General features: G+C 41.8%; 1 protein-coding gene across 1 annotated transcript in view; it reads right to left on the minus strand.

The window, feature by feature from the left end:
• Positions 1-4193, minus strand: part of PELI1 (pellino E3 ubiquitin protein ligase 1) — a 51931-nt gene extending 47738 nt beyond the window's left edge. The window contains exon 1 of the mRNA XM_087823596.1: positions 4051-4193. The gene's annotated coding sequence lies outside the window, so the exon portion shown is untranslated. The remainder of the gene's footprint in view (positions 1-4050) is intronic.
• Positions 4194-6000: the final 1807 nt, after the last annotated feature.

The raw sequence follows: 6000 nt of genomic DNA on the forward strand, positions 1-6000 counted from the left end.
CTCCAAAACAGATTCAACATACCTGTATGCTGAAATTGAGCTGAAGTTTAGCATAATAAATTACTGTCATACTTGTCAAGTATGCTTATTTTACAATTTAGAGAAAAAAAGCAAACTGTAGCCAAGAAAATAATACAAAAAGAAACTGTAGAAGATGGTGGGAAACTGGGGGTACTACATATTTTTAGAATTAGCAACATCCCTAGAGATTCATTATAAAATAAAAATCAGCAATATATTTCTTGAAAAGGAAGTAAATTACATGTGTATTGAATTAAAAACTTAAAAAACACACACAAAAGTATCAACGGTCAAGATTAACTGAGGGATGACGAATGTCAGGATTGTCCCATTTATAGGCACCAGCTACATGTCCTATTTTTCTGTAAATGGTTATTTTAAAGTGTATAAAAGTATTACAGGGGTGATACAAGGACTACTATGTAGAACCCTATTTTTCTGAAATAAGAGTTTATTGTGGCAAAAATAAAAACTAAAACACCTTGTACAATATTCTGAAAAACTAATCAGGTTTTCTTAGACTCATTTACAATTCATTTCTCTTAAATTACCTGATGAAGCTCTTTTCCTCTAAGTTTATTTCTGAAGGAAGCTATGCTAATTTAAAGGCTCCAATCAGATGGTCCTGTTTCCATTACTTATTTCTATTTAAAAAGAAAAAATACATATTAGAAATTCCTTGACATTCAAGAAATCTTGTGCTTCCTCTTTATTACTTGCAAATTCATTCAGCAGCAACGAAAACTATGTAGAAACCTACTATGTGTAATATGTTAGGCAATTATTTTTAACCTTTGGAAGGAAAAATTATTAGGAGTGGTCTTTCAAGATAACATTAAAAAAAAATAATGGTATAACTTGAAATTATATCTAGTTCTTTCAGTGACCAATATTTTTGTTTTGAGGATCCCACACATTAATCTGGGGAAATTTTTCTTTAGCAGAAGTGAAGCTTAAAGAAAAACAGCAGTAAATGGCCACTACCACATGTGTAAAAAAAAAAAAAATCTCCAACAACCCCAAATCCCTGGAAAGAATGACTTCTATTTACTTTTCCCATGTGATCTATTTAGAGAAAATCAGAAAAAGGTGGCTAGAAATCTATAAACAGAAAGTGCTGAGTGGAATTCAGTGTTTATAGACTTTAGCTAGAATTTTATATAATGTTGCCAGGACTCTTTAATATTGTACTCTTTAAAAACATCTTCATCAGGTTTCCTCCATTCTGTTGACTTTCTTCCTTTTTTCCACTGGCTCTTAAATTTGTTTTATTCTCAATTAAAATACATTAATGTAACTTTTGGAATAACATGATAGTTCCAAAAAAATTCCTAGAACCATCTCGGTGCCACCATATACTTGTCATTATGAAATTTTAAAACATATATAGTTTAAATGTATGATAATCCATATATGCTTTTCTGATTTAATAAATACTAGGGTAGGTTCACACTGATGTGTCATGGTAAGATGTATATATGTGAGAATGTTAGAAAGATAGTTTCAGTTCTAAGTCCTTTGGCTTAAAATCTTTATCAGCCACAGAAGCTTCTATCTGAAAACAGTTGTTCACACAGAGTAGGACTACTCTAGTCCTTATTGTATGATGTATTGAACAACCATAAGGTATATTCTGAAATGACAGAACTCTTAATGTAAAAGTGACATTTTGACAACCTTAAAGTCAAATGGAAACATACTCAGGCTTCTCCTTGAAACTTGCCTCTGTACCATGCAGCAGTACTAGAGACTCAATTCCCTGCCCTGTATTTTCAGTCATTTCCTTTAAGCGGTCCTGAAGAAATCAGGAAACCTTCAATGCCAGCTTCACCGGTCAACACCAACTTCTGCATTTGGACTCTAGTAATTGAGCAAAGGCACTGTGTAAGTAGCTTCCTAAAAGTACAAATACTTCTGGGAAATTTGGTTTGTAAATGCTACAGGAAAAGTGCAACATAACCAACTGTAAGATCACTTAAATGACAATTTTAAGGAGAGCACAGATTTCACACCCCCTCCCCCAAATCTGCCACTGAGACACAATTTCCAGCTCACTTTTTTTCAAGTCAAATAATACATTACAGCACTTCTATAACAGAAATAAAAACCTAGGTGAGAGTTTTCACTTTAAAAGTCATATATTTATTAGATGAGGTATTATAACCACTTCACTACATGCAACTTTCCATACATTTAACTGTCCTGTTTTCCAGTCATTTGTTTTAAACTCAAGATCTCTTTTATGCTACAGAAAGGGAACCAGTTACAGAACTGAAGGAAATTATCAAAATAACAAATGTCTCACATTCCTTTTCTGATGGAATCATCAGAATCTAAAATCTGGGGGCAACTAGGTAATACAAAGATAAATTCAAGAGAACCCAGGATGAGTCAAAGCACACACTGTTCTGATCATTATCCACCTCAGGAAATAACTAGTAGAACAGATGCTGGATTTAAATTTCTGGTACCTTCCAGTTTCATTCAACTCCCAAAAATATATAAATTTGTCCTCAGAGTTAAGTGTTTTCCTCCAGAAGAGGCTGTTGGTATGAATAAAAAACGTAAGGAATTCATATGCTGTATTTGTACAACAAGGACAATGTTTTGAGATGTAAATTTGATCACTCTAAGAAAACGTTTTCTCTATATTAGTTATTTAAAATATCATAAACTAAAATTAAACTGTAGAAACAGGGTATTTTCCACAATTTTAAAACTTTAAATTCACACCACTATGCAAACTAAGTAATTTTTAAGACCCTTATGTTTCTCGTCAATCATAAAAGTAATACACATTCAATGTAGAAAAAGACAAAGCCAATTCTGAAAAAAAAGATCAGCTGCTATGAAAACAAAATAACACTTTGTGAAGTACACCGCCTTTGAACCAAAACAAATAAATAACCTTTTCATGCACTTAAAGCTTCAGTCCTTAGCACCAGCAGCACCTATGGATAAAGTGCTCATTTCATTATTTGCTGATATACTGTTGATGACTTAGAGATAGGAAGGTTGTTGGTGCTGTTAAGACACATTTCTCTGTGTGTAGTGATTAAATTTTGTTAAACCTATATTTAAAAATATCCGCCCTCCCATTCCATCATTGCTCTCTTGCCTTCAAGAGACTTGTATGTACAAAAATAAAAGTAGATGGTGAGGCGAGTTGATGATTTACTGTATTTCCCCCACTTGGGGCCTTTTTAAAGAGTCCTTTGAGGTTCTAAGGTTCAAACACTATGTAAGAAGAGTTATTGTTTGAACTACCTAACAATTACCCAGACTTCTTTTAGACTTCAGTTAACCTATAAGTAAAATGAGCATGTTTAACTTTTCCACGGGGCATTGGAGGCCGAGTTCCAACTCATAAATGCTTTCAGGTCCTCAGACACCAGGCGCGGTGGAAGATCAAGCATATCCATCAATTAGAATGCTCTTACCGGCCTCAGTTTACCCGCTGACGGAAACGGGCGTATTAACTTGTTTCGTAGGGGCCCGGGAGATGTAATTAATTAGTGTTTTAAAATGCTCTGAGGTCCAGAGATGAAAGGAAATGGGAGAGACACGCAGAGATGATGACAATAATCATAACAATAAAAAGAATGACTAACTTGGAAGTCTGCGTTATGTAAGGAAGGCAAAAGAAGTTAGAAGATTCGCCCAAACAAAAGAAAAGCCCACCGCCCCCTTTGTTTCTCTTTCATTTCTCTTTTCCTCCCAGCCCCGGCGGAGCTCCCCTCCCGCAGCACGCGGCCGGTGCGGGGCGCGGGGCGCGGACTTGGCCACCCCGCGCCCCGCTCCCAGGCGGAGGGGGAGGGCGGCCGGGCCAGCTCCTGACAAAGGCGCTTCCTCCAGCGAGGGCGCGGGATGCAGGCGCCGCAAACTCCGCTCCTCGCCGTCCCCGGCGCGGGGGCGCGCAGGCGGGCGGGGGGAGTCGGCCCGCCGCCCGAAGAAGCCACCAAGGAAGTTGCGCGGCCGTCTTGCTCGCATCCCTCACCAGCCCTGCCGCGGCGCGCCGAGGCCACTCACCGGACAATTGCTGGCGGCCGGAATCCCAGCACAGCTCCCAGACCCGGGGCGAGGGGCTGAAGTGTGCGAGCGCGGGGAGCGCGGGCAGACAGCGCGGCGTTTCGTCGCCGTCTTCCTCGCCAGCCGGCCAAGCCTGGCGAGGGGAAGTTGGCCGCGGAGCCGAGCGCTGAGGAGCCTCGGACGGAGGGGAAGGCGCGGGGCCGCTTTGTGGTGCGCTCCCGGAGGGCTCGACGCAAATCCGAGCGCGCGGCACGGCTGGCGCTGCTGGTGGAGGCGGCGGCGGCGGCGCCCCCCGACGGTCCCTCCGCCTCACACCGCCTCTGGGTCACTGACACGCTCTCGGAGGGAGGGGGGGGGACTAGCGGGAGGGCGGGGCCTGAGGGAGGGGCCGGGGCTGGGCCACAGCGGGAGGCGGTGCCGCGGCGCCCAGTGGTCTCTTGGGAGTTGTAGTTCTCCCACGGAAGAAAAAAGGGCTGCATTGTTGAGGACGCTGTCCGCTCGCTCTGCACTGCGCATGCCGGGGGGAAGAGGTTCGGCCCCCACTGTTGCTATGGTCACCGACACACTAAGGAAGAGAAGGAGTCGCGCGGTGCTGCTGACTGAACAAGGGCCTGCTTGTGTTGTGGGGCTGCTCGGGGTCCCTCCCTCAGTCCTTCCTACGTCGCTCCGCCCCCAGCTCCTGGCCTCAACTCACAAGTGCCCAGTGAAATCCGATTTCCTCCCAATATTTCGGTCTTCCCTGCTGTTTCATTTTATTCGACAAATCCTGAATCACAAAACACTCAGACCCATTTCCTTCCTCTCTTTCCAGCGAAAATTCCCTGCCTCAAATTCATGTTTTTCTTTCCTTTTCTCTAAGACTGGAGGAAATGTAGCAGCTTCCAGTAACGTAACAATTAGGCTATAAAACATTATCCATATCAGAATCCCACGCTTAATTATTTTCACTTAATTGGTCACATCTTTGAGGCCAGCAAAGGTAAAAGTTCAGGGTTAAGGTCGCTATATTTTACTTGATCGGTGTAAAATAAGCCAGATGATTTTAAGGCCTACAATATTTTAGGAATACAAGTTTCATAAAGTGTAAATTCCAAAAAGATAAGTGGGAAGTTGACAATTGTTTACTGTAAATATATATGCACGTGTGTGTGTGTGTGTGTGTGTGTGTGTGTGTGTGTGTGTTGGCAAACTTTCATTTGGCAATAAGAGAAGTCTGAACCAAGGTCTGAGTATGCTGTTGGGCTGGTCAGCTAAGTCTACACCCATAGGTGGTGGAGGAGGGTGGTGAAAGGTAGGATTTGTTACTGGATTTTCAGAGGACAGACCAAAGTCAACCTGTGCCATGCTCTTTTGTTTTCTTTCTCTGCCTACCTAGAACCCCATAACAGTGGGAGAAAAAAAATAGTGCTTAGAAATCAGAAACACATTTAGAGCAGGAAAACTCAAGGTTTTTAAATAGTGTCAAGATCAGAAATATTTATGTTTGCAAACCACATAATTATTCATTCAAAAAATATTTATTGAGTATATCCCAGGCATTTTATTAAGTCCCAGAAACAGAGGTACAAGAATGTAAAAGAACATTCCTCGTTTTCAAAGTGCTTACTGTGCAGAGGAAGAGGCAGGTAAATAAACAGACTCAGTGTGATAAATATTGTAATAGGAAAGCACAACAGGTGCTCTAATACACAGCTCTCCCAAACTCAGGCAAGGTTAGGGAATGCTTCAAGAACATTGGACTTGAGGGTGACTAGGAGTTAGGGTGTTTGTATATTTCGGTGGAGGAGGGGGAAGAGCGAAGTGAGTGAGCACATTGAGGGGGTTGTGGAGGGCAGCGAGAGCAAAGTGCTAGAGGCATGAGACCAAAGAGAATTTTGGTTCAGCAAAGAGTTCAGCGTTGCTGGTGCTAGAATTAGGTTGGAGAGAGTGGCAAAAGGAGACACAGAAAAA

This window comes from Miniopterus natalensis, chromosome 13 (genome assembly GCF_054644295.1).
Source record: "Miniopterus natalensis isolate mMinNat1 chromosome 13, mMinNat1.hap1, whole genome shotgun sequence".
Lineage (NCBI taxonomy): Eukaryota > Metazoa > Chordata > Mammalia > Chiroptera > Miniopteridae > Miniopterus > Miniopterus natalensis.